Below are 14343 nucleotides of genomic sequence, written 5' to 3' on the forward strand. Positions count from 1 at the left end.
GGCAACTTCCAATGGTTTGTGCAATTTAGGATTATCCTTGCCAATCAAAAGACCCACTTCAGATTTAATATTTGGTATAACAACATTCTTAAATTCAATAAATTGATCCACGTCCTTTTGAGAGGGAATATCAGATTGCTCAACACCAATTTTATCGTTTGAAAATAATGGCGTCAATGGCACATATTCAGATTCATCAAAGTCCGAAATTTCAAGACCTTTCACAATGATACTTTGTTTACTTTCAGTTTCATTATTTATTGTACGAACATTCAAATTTATCTTGAGACCATCAACATTTAACTTGTGCATAAGAGACTCACTTATGAATGAGCAAGTGGAACCATTATCAAAAAATGCGTTTGTCACAATAGCATTTTTGTCACCATTAACACGTACTTTAACAGGAATCACATTGAGCAAAACCTTTTCATTTTTAGATGTATTAACAAAAGCATTGAATTTGGTTTCAGTTTCAGGTGTTTGAGAGCCAAAATTTTTCAAAACAGGAGATTCATCACCTTTTGTCCCAGAATGATTAATTTGGATTTTGTCTGGAGGATGAAGAACCGTTGTATGTCTTCTCTTGCATCCTTCAACCTTACAAGGCTTTGTCCGCTTACAGTCTTTGCTCCAGTGACCAGGTTCGAGGCATGAAAAACAAAGCTTTCGGTTCTTGACAAACTCAATTTTATTTTCATAGCTCAATTCACGAAATTTAACACACTGATTCAAAAAATGATCTTTATTGCATTTAACGCATTTTCGTACAGGCCTATCAACAACTGATGTAGCAAATGTTGATCTATAGGGTTTCAGACCTTTCACAGGGTTCGATTGCTTTGGAGGTGAGTTCGAATCATTAGAAGGCAGATTCGTGTTTTCACGAGTTCGTTTTCGAACATAATTCGCTAAATGTTCAACTGTTAAATTCACCTTCTTTTCATTTAAAACGTCATCAACTACAGACAGCCACCCTGCCCTCCAAGAATGAGGCATTCTCATGGCCATCTTATCAATTGTCATAATGGATACATTAGTATATTCAATTCCTATCAATGTATTCATACAGAACATCAGCTCTGCGGCAAACATTGTTAGGGCATCTTTATCAGCCAATTTTAAATTAGGACCACAGGAAACTGAATTTATACAAGCTTCCCCTATTTGATATTTTCGTCCATATGTTTCATCAAGCAACTGAATTGCTTCATTATAACATTCCGATCCACGATGCTGGCAACCTTTGACCAGTGCATGAGCAGGACCCTTTGTATATTTAAGCAAATACACCATTTTTTCTTTAGGGCTTTGAACTCTACTTCCAATTACAGTGTCAAATATATCCAAAAAATATCTGTACTCCGCAGCATCTCCAGAAAAAGTAGGGGGTTCCGAAGGTGGTAAACCAAACTGAGGTTGGGGTACATAAATTATTTGAGGGTATGACAAAACTTGATTAGGCATAACAGGCATTTGGGTCACACCTGCCAAAGGGACATTATTTGACATAGTCACAACCGGTGCAGAACTTGCTTTAGGAGCAGTATAGATTGGAATCTGACTAGCATTTGAAATAGGTGAGGTGAATGGTGAACTCACACTCATTTCAGGTATTCGAGTCACATTGTTCATAGTACACGCAATCACACTCACCCGGGGAGCTACGGTACTATCATTCAGCATATAAGAACAGGTAGTAGCCACTCCTGAACTAACATTCAACACATTTCTGGGATTCAATGACCCAGTAGTACAAATTATTTGTTCGGGCACATGAGACACATTCTCAACTGCAACATCACCACCCATAGTCACACTAACATTTTGTGGATTGCAAATTTCAATTTCAGAGGCAGGAATAACCGACTCACCATTTTCCCCGACGATTGTCCTCCTCCTACTCATGGTACTCAACATATTCGTTCTGGTGACTTGTGTGAACTGCGGTTGTGAAAATTGTGCAGTTGTTACAGGTAACATTACAGGTGCATTTTGTACATCGGGTTCAGGTTCTGATGGTGTAGTTACAGAATTTTGTGTCGATTGTTGATTAGTAGTATCATTAGCAATAACAGCAGATGGGGATTTATTAACAATTATCCCACTTTCTGCTAAAGTTTCATTAAAGTCCATGTCCAATCCCAGCAGTTATCGTCGACTTCTGTCTTCGATTTCTTGCAGGGTTCTTTGTTTACGTCGATCGAATGTAACGTTTTCGATCTTTCTTTTTTGTTGTATTTCCTGGCGACGACGCATAAATGCTTCTCGCTTACGTTGATTTCCAATTCTAATTTCTTCCTCTTGACGTTGCTTTTCGTACCTCAATTCTTCTTCTTGACGTTGCTTTTCTTTTTTCAATTCTTTCTCTTGACGTTGTTTTTCTTTTCTTAATTCTTCTTCTTGACGTTGTTTTTCTTTTCTTAATTCTTCCTCCTCAACTTGTTGTTGTTGCAGGAGTTCTTGCCACTCCTTTTCCAGTGTCAAGTCTTCAATTTGGTTATTTTCTTCCCAAATTTCTTTTTCTTGTTGCAACCGGTTACCGAGCTGTTGTTTCTCTAGCTCAGTTTTTCTTTGCTGACTTATTTTTCGTGCTTCATAGATGTTTTCTATTTGCGACTCACTAAAAGCTGATTTTTGTGATTGGACAACAGATGTTGATCGATAACTTGCACTACGAAACCGGTCTTACTACTTACTGAATACAGCGCGAAACACCGCAAAGAGCGCAAAACAGCGCGAAACAGAGGGAAACAGCGCAAAACAGTGTGGAAACAGCGCAAAACAGCGCGAAAGAGCGCAAAACAGAGGGAAACAGTGTGAAGCAGAAAAAAATTTTGCAATGAGTTCGGGACACCTTGTTTTGAGTTGGAGTACCACGGCAGCAAATTAAAAACACAAACCAACGTATGTAGCCAGTAATGCTGTAATGGCAGGTCTGCCCCTGCTGGTGACACATTTAGGGTACCATAATTTAGAACATTTTCCATATGGATATGGTTGGCTTTAGGGTTAGGTAAAATGGGACCTCCAGAAGTATGTGCACCAAGATGGCGCACAACCTGAAAATAGTGTGTGTGTGTGTGTAGCGGATTCAGGTTGTGCGACATATTGCTGCACATACTTCTGGAGCACCAAAAAGGTAGATAAAATTTCGCATGATGACCTATAATCCGGTACATAACCTTGTAAATATGCCGGAAATAGCGCCATAAAACCATGGCGAGAGGCGCCGTGGTTCTTTCGTGGCAGGAGGTGGTAATGACTGCGTCTCCTGTTTTGCGCTGTTTCCCTCTGTTTTGCGCTGGTTTCCTTCTGTTCCGCGCTGTTTTCCTCTCTTTTGCGCTGTTTTGCGCTATTTTGCGCTGTTTCGCGCTCTTTTGCGCTGTTTTGCGCTCTTTGCGGTGTTTCGCGCTGTATTCAGTAAGTAGTAAGACCCCTACGAAACGTTTTCAAGCTTCGTCTATTTGAATTTCTTGACAAACAATCCCGAGTTAAAACAGTTGATTTCTTTTGTTTCACTTTTGATCTTGTGGTCATTACATGTGTGTTTGTTGACATTTCTTCAGCAACACAAGATGCTACAGACCTCTCTTTATTAGTGCTCTTTCGCGAACTTAGGTGAGAAACTGAATCCACATCAGGTATTCTTAGGAACAAGTCTTTACTCACACCACTAGAATGATCACTCACAACATTTTCACTTGCCAATGCAAGACTTGATTTAGGTTGTGTTTCAACTGACATTGCAATTATTGTTGTTTCATGAACGTCTGATTTTGCAGAACCGTCATTTGTTGTTGAATCATCTTCATTGTCCTTGACATTTAAGTGAGCATCAGCCGTTGCCATTTTTATTTAACTTCAACCAGGCAACTTCAGAATTAATGTCCAATTTTCCTTTCAGCTTTTGTGCAAACGTCAAAAAACTTATGTAGGCGCCAAATCGGAGTCGCTATCTAGCGCCAACACGCGTTAACGGACGGTTGCTCTCTGAATCGTTTCGAGACTCCACAATAAAAATACGCGTACAAATCGCCTTTTGAAATTTCTTGTTGTCACGAAAAAGGTACGTTTAAAATGCAGTGTACATACGATTGAAATTCAATTACAGTTGAAAGTACGAATCAGTATACAGTTGTCAATTTGTACGGTTTTCTAAACAGAAATGAAAAACAGTCTCAAAATATGTCACACAATAAAACTTACCAAACATCTAACTAATTAGCACTTAAAAAACACAATATTTATCAATTTAGAATCACAAATTAATCGAAAAAGCCAAAAATACAGCACAATTGTTTACCTTAAAATTGCAGTTTCATATCACTAAATAAAGCATAAAATACGATAAATCAAAGACTTACTTGACGATGTAGCCTTCAACTCAAAGAACAACCGATTATTTGACTGGAACTATTATTTTAACTAGCTCTATATTTGATCAGATCTAACAAATAAACACACAAAATATCATGAAATAACTACTTGCAACTGTTTTCCTAGCCTACTGAGAATAACGAACATCTAAACGCGAATAGAGCTGGGAAAGATTCAAAGGTAACTTTTACTAAATATATGACTTAAAAACCCGGTTCCTTGAGACCTTAAACAACTAAAAATCTAACAAAACTGGAGAGCAGATAATCACTGCCAACATTCCCGCCCAGAAAGCAGCGAGCGAAAGAACGAGCGTTGCCAGAAATAAGCAACAGCACAAAGAGAGCTGGCCTAGCAACACAGGACAAATTAGCATAATTCTATGTTCTAATTTGTTAACAGTCTGCAAATCGGGGTAGGTTGTCATCAGAAAAATATCAAAAATTACACTAGTACTAAGCCCTACTTGAGCAGCATTAAATATGCCCAATACAAACCTAGAAATAATTACAAAACAATACTAGAAACATGGCAACATCAATGTGTGAGGTTATGTTGCAATCGCAGAATACGCAAATCACAAAATCAGTCAAGTGTGAAACAAACGAAAACAAATGCGAGGCGGTTTCATAGGGATTTTTCTAACGTTGATATCTCGCAAATATTATTGGGTGGTAGTATTATGATAAAGCGGAGTCAGTGTTGCAAGAACACATCAAATTTTTATAATTCCCAGCATCGCAAAAATACGAATCAAAACTAAATATAATCGGGCTGTCTGAAACACTTTGTATATGGTCGTGATATTTCATAGTAATGTTTATATTTTGTCGACGCAACCGCAGGTTACATTAACACACGATTGAATTAATATAAAGCAAAACATTTTAAATAGACTCTGATTTGTCGTCAACAAATTTCACATTAGTGGCGAGGGCTTCGTACAAAAGAGCCGTATTTCGCAAGCCTCCGGATACAGAAGTTATATAAACGAATCCATCCTGTTACGATTAACTGATTTTTAAAATGTAGGCATTTATTCAAGATCTCCCATTATTTTAATCATTGAGCTGACGTTATAAACTATTTATCACTTTCAGATGTCCCGTGTAACGTGCGCCGAAACATTAGATTTTCGCAAAATGAGGTTACCCCTCCTCCCCTAATCCCTATGCGTTTGTCGATAAGCCAACGTAACTAGACTAAGACATTGGTTATTTTGATACATTGTTGATCCAACAAAACAAGATGTCGTTGTCAGTAATATAGGTAATACTGGTGCTCCCATTTTATATGTACAGTCTCTGAAGGTTTATGACTTCAAGCCAAACATACACTGAATCGTCTGAACGCTTCGAGGGCCGCACAAAATTCTTTGGCGGGCCGCACAAAATTCTTTGACAGGCCGCATGCGACCCGCGGGCCGCAGGTTCGTCACCTCTGCTCTAGAGTCTAGACAACTTGCTTGCTAGTTGGTCAATATGCATTTGCCAATTTATCTTATTGTCTAGTGTTACAACAAGATATTTAACAGAGTTACAGATAGTCACTACGGAGTCATTCAGAATAAGGTTTGAGATGAAGAAGTGTTTGATGTTTTGCTACAGTTAAATAACATGATTTTTGTTAACTATTCGCTCCAAGTCTGCCAGATTTTTCAGAAAAAGATTTATTAAGGCACTGGTGGCATTAACCATATCATTGATATGGATAAGAGTACAGGTCCCAAACCTGAGACTTGAGGGATCCCCACAGACACACTTTATTTCCGAGATTCGGAACCGGCCAAACATAGAAACTGACATCTACCTTCTAAGTAACTAGAAACAACTTGTTTACAACTCTAGAAACAACATAATGTTTCAACTTACTAATCAGAATGTTATCATCCACCGTATCAAAAGCTTTTTTGAATCCAAAAATTGAATGCATCCTACCGAACCTTCAATCTATAATATTATAATATTTACTAACAATGTCGAGGATTGCATATGATAAGCACTGTCCATTTCGAAAACCAAACTGATCTTTATTTAAAATTCTAAAAAGGAATTTAATCTTTTCAGTAGTAGTTTTTCAAAAAGAATCGGGCATAGAGATGCGGCGACACTTTATCCTTGATACCAGATTTAGGGCCTGTTCACATATGTTCACACTATTGCGTTGACTCACCTTCAAACCTTGTTTTTTAACTTAATCGTGCGTTGCTGGGTTAACGCATTGCGTCAACGCAGTGCGTTGTTGGAAGAGAATTCTTTTTGCGTTGACGCTGCTTGGGCCGCCTTTTTGAATTATGTTTTTGATTTGGTGCTTCCGCCGTTTTCGTCGTATGACTTCGGTTTTTCCGGGCACCCACATCTATAAGACTTACTAGCAATGTCAAGTATTGTATATAATGTGCAGTGTTCATTTCGAAAACCAAACTGATCTTTAGTTAAAATTGGATTTTTTTCTAAAAGGGAATTTAATCTTTTTAGTAATAGTTTTTCAAAAAAAAATCGAAAGGTAGGAATAAATTGAGATGGGACGAAAATTTGACACTTCACCCTTGTTACCAGAGTCATACACAGGCACCACTCTGGCAATTTTTAAATGACTATAGATAGGGAGGCATTGAAAAATCTACATTAAATTGGATTAACAGTTCAAGTATATAGTTAGATATATAGTCATGCCCCTCAGCCTTAAGCATTAATAGCATTAATAACTATTTCAATTTCAAGAGGGATGGTATCCTCCAAGAACATAGTAGATTTGTTAGGTGAATTAAAAAAAAAAGCTTGCAAATGTCATCTGGATCTTGAATTTATTTATTCTAGGTCTCATCGTGTAAAGAGTTTGAACAAGATTTCTTACTTCTCTGAATAATAATAGAGTTAATGTTACTCAAGGTCTTTTTTTGTGTATTTCTTATGTTTGTCAAAGCATGTAGCATAGTAATCATCTTTAGCCCTAATTTTAATATGACATAGACTAGACTAGATTATTGAAATACTTTTTCTTTTCAACTTCAGTGCTATTTAAGAACAAGGATTTATGCATTTTATTTCGCATTTTAGCAGAACGGAACATACTAGGCGTGATCCAGGACTTCTGAGTCAACAGACGCTCTTTCCTACTTAATTTTTTCAGTGCGGCGTGATAGTGTATTGAATATTGAACTTTGTTTACAAATTTATCAAATAATACGTTAAAATTATTCACTCCTATTTGCGGGAGAAAAATTCCACCGCTAAATACAGTTTGAGTTTCATTTAAAAAAAATTCGTAATTGTAATACTTCAAGTCTCTCTTCGTGTCAGTCTCAGGAGGTGTATGTTGCAAGTCGGTTTGGCAGAATATAGAAAGGTATTCAGTCAAACTATCGACTAACACAATTACCTACCTTCATTCAAACCATCGGAGCGTGACGGCTGCTGCGAAAGACTATTCCTATTTTCACTAAAGCACATTTTTAAAGATCTGGAGAGATACTCAAAGGCTACGGGACACAAAGTGTATCCGAAAAAAATTGAGATCTCATGTACCACACATTCAACCAAAATCTTATCAAAGTCAACACCATATGCAAGATTTGGGGGAAACAAAATATAAAAATACTTGGAGTCTACTTTGGCCGTGGGTCAACTAAACTTACATGGGCGAAAAATTGCACAAAAATTAGGCAAATTCCCAATCGCACCAAACCGAGGATGTTATTCTGGAGAGGCAGACTCACTGTCTTATATAACAGATTCAAATTAAAAACGTATGATCTTTGTCGTGATGGAAATTATTGTCCAATGAGGCTGGATTGTAAACTTTGTACGAACCACGAAGACACAACAAAACACATATTCTTTAAATGCTCAAAATATTCTGAAATTCACGGAAGAACTCAAGCAAACTCTGGAAAGATCAGCGTTAAAAACGTAGATGTACCCCCACAATCAATCTTTGACAATTCGTATGCAGGTGTAAACGATTTAGCAATCCTGAGAATGTACAGTATACTCAAGTTGGAAACCATCACACTCAAACATAACTTGGATAGGCACAACAGATACATGGACCAAAAAGATATATCTTCAATACTTTCAAAATTCAAAAACTGGATTTTCATGTTCAGAGTTCAATATGGTCCGACAGATATGTACAATCCATCCAAAAAATGGGAAGAGGTGTTGAACTTAGATGGATGAAATGCAAAATGAACGACATTATGTGGCTGAAATGCAGGATGCGCGACCTGGACTTTACTCGTCAATCTATCTCACCACAAATAGTAAGTGAATTTCATCTTAGTACTGCCCGATACGTAAGTATCACTGTATTAGAGTTTTGTGCCTGGTCCGACATAAGTCGCTTGTATGGACATCGAATAGTTTTGACAACTGTCTATGTACGGTTTTGATCGGCCGACATATTTATTCCTTTCAAAATTTGGTGATTTTTTAAAAAATATAAGCAATTCCATCTTAAATGGTGGATATGATGTAAGGCAGAATACCAAATCAATTTGGTATACATGATCCCTTTTCTGTAAAGGAGAATGAGTCTTATATCTCCGCCGGCATTACCGGGCATTGGGCTGGATTCAGGTAATGTTATCCTGATCCATTATAATAAAAAAAGAGACTCTAGTGTTATGCTTAAGAAGCGCTTTTGTCGCTAGCTGTTTTGCATTCTGCAAGTGGCTAAGAACTTCGGATCGTGCAATAAATTTCTAGAAATCATGAATTACTTACACGTTTAATTATTTTATAATCACTATATACTTTAAAATGTTTTGCAGCTCTTAAAGTAAAAATTACGCTATAAATAAAGAACACTTTGCCTCGGAATTGATGAACTTTTATCCGTTTTATGGCGACAAATAAAATATTGACTTCAAACTTTTAAATGAGGGCAAAATACATATTTTTAAAATGGAACCATATATTTGTATATCCTTTGTTGAATGATGATGCATCCTAAAATAAAACACACTTTCGAAAGCACAAGGAAAAACTTTTAGTGCGTTATAACATACACAAAATAAGCAAAAAAGATATTTCGACCCGAAAGAATCTTCGACTCAGTCACGCGAAAGAAATTTGTACATACACCTATCGGAGTTGGATGAAAAAAATGCAGTAGTACCACAATAAAACATGTGACAGCAATACTCTATAATAATTCCGAGTCAATGACATTCAAAGGAGTTTAATCCTAGAGAAGGATATGACAGAACATCCGTTGAAAAACCATGCCCAACCATGGAAGATAAGAAGTATTCTGGGGTGTAACAGACGGCAATAGACTACAATAATATATGAAATATTTTTAAACATTATTAGACTAAACTCCAGTCACGTAGTATGTGATACAATTGGCAATCACTCGCAATATGGAAACCAACATATATATACCGTGTTTCCCCGAAAATAAGCCCTAGTGTTATTAGGAAGAGAATTGAAATAAGACACTGTCTTATTTTGGGGGAAACACGGTAGTACTGTATCACAACTGTCAGTATGGGTATTGCTCTGATAAAATGATATTATCCAAGCTAATATTGGCTGATTACAGGATTGCCTCCAGTTATTGCTGTACCTACATGAACTTGACCATTTAATAGAGCAAAGCCTACATTGTAAACTTGCTGTTAATTGATCAATCTAAAATGAACTGGGAAATGTAGTAAACAATTTCATACTACTAAGTCAAATTAGGCTGGGTATTCTATGCTCAGCACCCTGGCACAAATCCAAATTGATTTAAGAGAGTAACCTGCAAGTCAACAAGTGCTGAATTGAATTCACACATAATTCTCAAAATAATCATTCAATTAGGTAATGCTTACATATTTGAATTTCAAAATTAATTTAAAAGCATCAAATGGTAAATTCCCAACTCAATGGACTATATTTAGTATACGAATTTAGCCCTGCAATTGCACCAATGCCCAAAATTGAATAAACTTTATGGTGATAAGGTTGCAACAAAAACTAGAATGGGAATGTGATCAGGATTGCTCACATACTCAGTTCCTCTTTTCAATTGTCCATGCTAACAAAATCCTTCAAAAACTACACCAAAACACAAGGCGGATGCTGGTTTCCTTAGCTTCAAGATATATCAAATCCATGACGTGTCCCGTGCAATCAGTGTCCCGAGCGTTAAAATGCAACATATAGCAGTAATATCAAATAATAGCATTCAAAAAAAAATAAAAGGGTCGTCACTTTACCCCACTCTTCTATATGGAACATTATGAAAGAATGTTTTCATTTCAATTAAAAAATATGAAACACGAGTACACTTCAATTACAACAAAATTATTTACACAAATTCTTTAAAATATGCAAGTTGTCTACGCTCCCGCTTAGACATTCGTAATTGTTCTTCTAGATCGAGAAACTCGTACCAAGGTATTATCTCCCCACCAGACGTAGTTTGTGACACAATTGGCGATCACTCGCAATATGAAAATCAACAAACAGTGTTTTCCCCCGAAAATAAGACTGTAAATGATGGCTTAGCCGTCATTTTATTTATTGCCCTTTGTCGCCTCGTTGTGGTACTTTAGCTTGTTGCGCAAGTTTGTCTCGTGGTTGCGCCATTTTCAGGATTCTGTTGAACAGACTGACAGGGTTTTGTGCTTCTCTGATTTGTCTAATATATTCATCTTTATTCATGCATTAAGATTGTTTAAATATTAAATGGAAATATCTGCTTGTTTGTAATATTATTTGCCGAAAAATGGGTAAGTCATATTTTGTGTTAAGAAATTTAGGAATTCAGTTTGCACATCTCGCTGGGTGTTGCTACTTGATTTATTTATAAATTTCATTGCAAATGCTGAAATGCACGTTAGTATTTTACAATAAGTACGGTAACCACTGTCTGGACAAGTTATTGTCTGCTCTTTATTCATAAGTTATTCTGCTTTCTTTAACATGTAATCAAGTACCGGTATAATGTATATATCATGCCAATGTCTCGGGTATTTTTAGATCATTACTGTTGTGTTTTGGTTATAAGTTAAACTCTTATTTTAATTGCACACTTCATCAGTTCATTGAGACACTATTTTGGAACGCTTCATAACATCTATTTCATTCTGTCATTTTTGAACACGATTTGGAAGTAACATCAAAACATTGTGTTGGACAGTTTCTTGGGGTATCCAGGTTTCAGTGAGTGCAGGAGTGAGTTAAACGACGGTTATACACGGCGGAACATACGACTGCGAGTCTGTGACAAAAGAATTGAATAAGATAAGACTGTACTGCTGTAAGACTCGTAGCATCGTGAACAGCGGCCGTAATAAAGACCTACCCCGAAAATAAACCCTAGTGTTATTTTTAGGAAGAGAATTGAAATGAGACACTGTCAACTGCTGCGTAAAGTTTGTTCTTCTGGATCGAGAAACTCGTACGCGTCTCAACGCCTGGATTCCGTTGTATCTCATGGGTGTGATTTGAGAGAAATCTTCGGACTGTGAAAGGACCCTGCCAAGGAAAAACCAGCTTCTTTTTGAGTGGATAGTAATACCATACAATGTATTCCCCTTCAAACTTATGAGGTTCCACATGATATTTCCCTTTTGTCGCAATGCAGTTTGATTCAAGTTCTGGCCCATACAAAAGACTCCTCGGTGACTGCTTTAAATCATTCAACATACTCGGTATAACAGAAATGTGGTGGTGTCTGTGTCGGCGTCCATACATAACGTCGATAGGGAGGTCAATCTCCGTCCCCAACAAAAGACGATTAGGTGTAAATTGTGTGCTCTCATGTACTGTAGTCATGTAATTCATGCACAGATATGGCGTCGTATACGTCTTGACAATACCATACAATTCGCACATCTCAGTGGACAACAGAGATTCAAAATCTCGAATAATTCGAGGAACTCCAAATCTTGCGAAGAACGGGCGGACTAGCACACAAGCTGTAACCTCTGCATTCTGATTGGAAAGTGGATAACACTCTACCCACTTGGTAACACAGGAAGGTATTCATTCCCATTATTGGTACGTGGGAGTGGTCCCTAGAAATCATAACGACACGTTCTTTAGGAGAGCCGCAGAGTAGTTGTCGTATATCCCCTTGTTTGCGTCCATTCGTCATCTTAGCCGCAGCACAAGGTTTGCAAAATCGACACCAGAGCAAAATATCTCTTTTAAAACCAGGCCAATAGAAACAAGCACAAACAATTTTAAATGTTCTGATAGACCCTAAATGACCCTTCAGGGGGTACGGGCACTGTGTAAATGCTGAAAAATTTCTCGGCTCAATGCCAATGCTCATTGAGATAGATAACGCTTAGTCTTTAGAGATTCATGCTCAAAGTCCTGTGGCTGCGGTTTATAATGTTTATAATGAGAACGGCTCTGCCAGGCAACAACTGCAGAAACATGTAACATGTTTTTTCCCCTTTGCAGTTGTGATAATACAGCACCCGTCCCAGTGCCTTTCGCGTCGGTGTCCCTAATAAACCCCCCTTGAACCAACGGAAAAGCCAGAATAAGAACGGACGTCAAAAGACGCCTAATGATTCTAAATGCTTTCTGGCAGTCGTCAGTTCACTCATATCCCCCGTTCTTTCGAGTCAAACGAACCAAAGGCGATGCTGTGGTGGCATAACCAGGCACGAAACGCCATAATAGTTGGCAGTTCCTGAGAAACTTCTAACATGTGATACTCCTTGAAGCGTTTCTCATTCGACTATTGCTGCTACATTGTGATGATAATCACAGCGAACTCCTTCGGAAGAAATTTCGTATTCAAGGTAGGTAACTAATCGACAAAACGCCTGGCATCCATGATCTGTGAGCTAAAACATCATCCAATCAATTTGAACAACCTTTCCCGATTATAACGCCCAACACTCGGTCCATCATCTGCTCCAAAGTTACAGGCGCATTAGACAGACCAAATAACATGACTACAAATTGGTAGTGTCCCTTCTCAAGGAAACCGAAAGCAGTTTTCCCTCTGTCAAACGGATCGACTTCTATCTGTCAGTACCCACTAGCCAAGTCAATGGATGAGAACCGGCCTGGTCCGCCAAAGGACTCCACGATCTATACCAGTAGTCGGCAACCTTTTTTAGGTGACGGACCGGTGAAAGCCTAACCAAAATTTTGGCGGACCACCTTTATACAAACGAACTAAGCTTATGTAGTAAATTAGACGCGTTAGAAAATATATGTTGATATTATCTCAAAAAACAGGGGTACCGTTGATGCTATTTAATGCGATATCTGTATTTATTTGTTTGTCCATTAACTCAGAGTTTCCCAAACTTTTTGGGCCGCGGACCCCTATTTGTGGATATTATTTTTTACGGACCCCCATCCTATACCAATTTATGTGCGTAATCAGGGAGGGAGGATAATGTTCCATTCAGAATTATAACACAACAACACAAACGACATTGATGTGACGCATCAATTTCTGACAAGCAAACTCGTAGGCCCAACTATACGACAATGAACTAATTTAATTTTGTATTCTTGGATAGTCTCTCACAATTAACTTAATTGGGTTTCACGCCTCTTTTCTGCATAAGGGGCTCAAATGACCTTGTCAAAGTCGCACAAGTTCTTGACTGGTGATAACTCAATAACGTATACAATCAATTATTACCGACGACGTAGCGCTAGGACAGAGATCTACCTCACAGACGCTCAAAGCAACGATCGTCTACATTCACAGCAACATTTTCACTCCCATTGTTGAAGTCTCATAACAATTACAATTTGCGATTGCTTTAACTTACGACTTTATCTCGTTTATGAATGTCTAAGTAACAGTGGATATACGTTAAATGTATATATTTCAGACTCTCAATACCACTGCGAACCCCCGTGTAGTCGTCACGGACTGGCAGGGGTCCGCGGACCCCAGTTTGAGGAAACCCTGCGATTACCTGTTCCCAGTTTGGAGATATGGTCGACAATCGAGAGTGATACCGTAAATATATACTACTAC

General features: G+C 37.8%; 1 protein-coding gene across 1 annotated transcript in view; it reads right to left on the minus strand.

The window, feature by feature from the left end:
* LOC120338237 (uncharacterized) overlaps positions 1–14343 on the minus strand; it is a 57155-nt gene that overhangs the window by 14910 nt on the left and 27902 nt on the right. The gene's annotated exons all lie outside the window — the stretch shown is intronic.

The sequence above is a fragment of the Styela clava genome, chromosome 10 (assembly GCF_964204865.1).
Source record: "Styela clava chromosome 10, kaStyClav1.hap1.2, whole genome shotgun sequence".
Lineage (NCBI taxonomy): Eukaryota > Metazoa > Chordata > Ascidiacea > Stolidobranchia > Styelidae > Styela > Styela clava.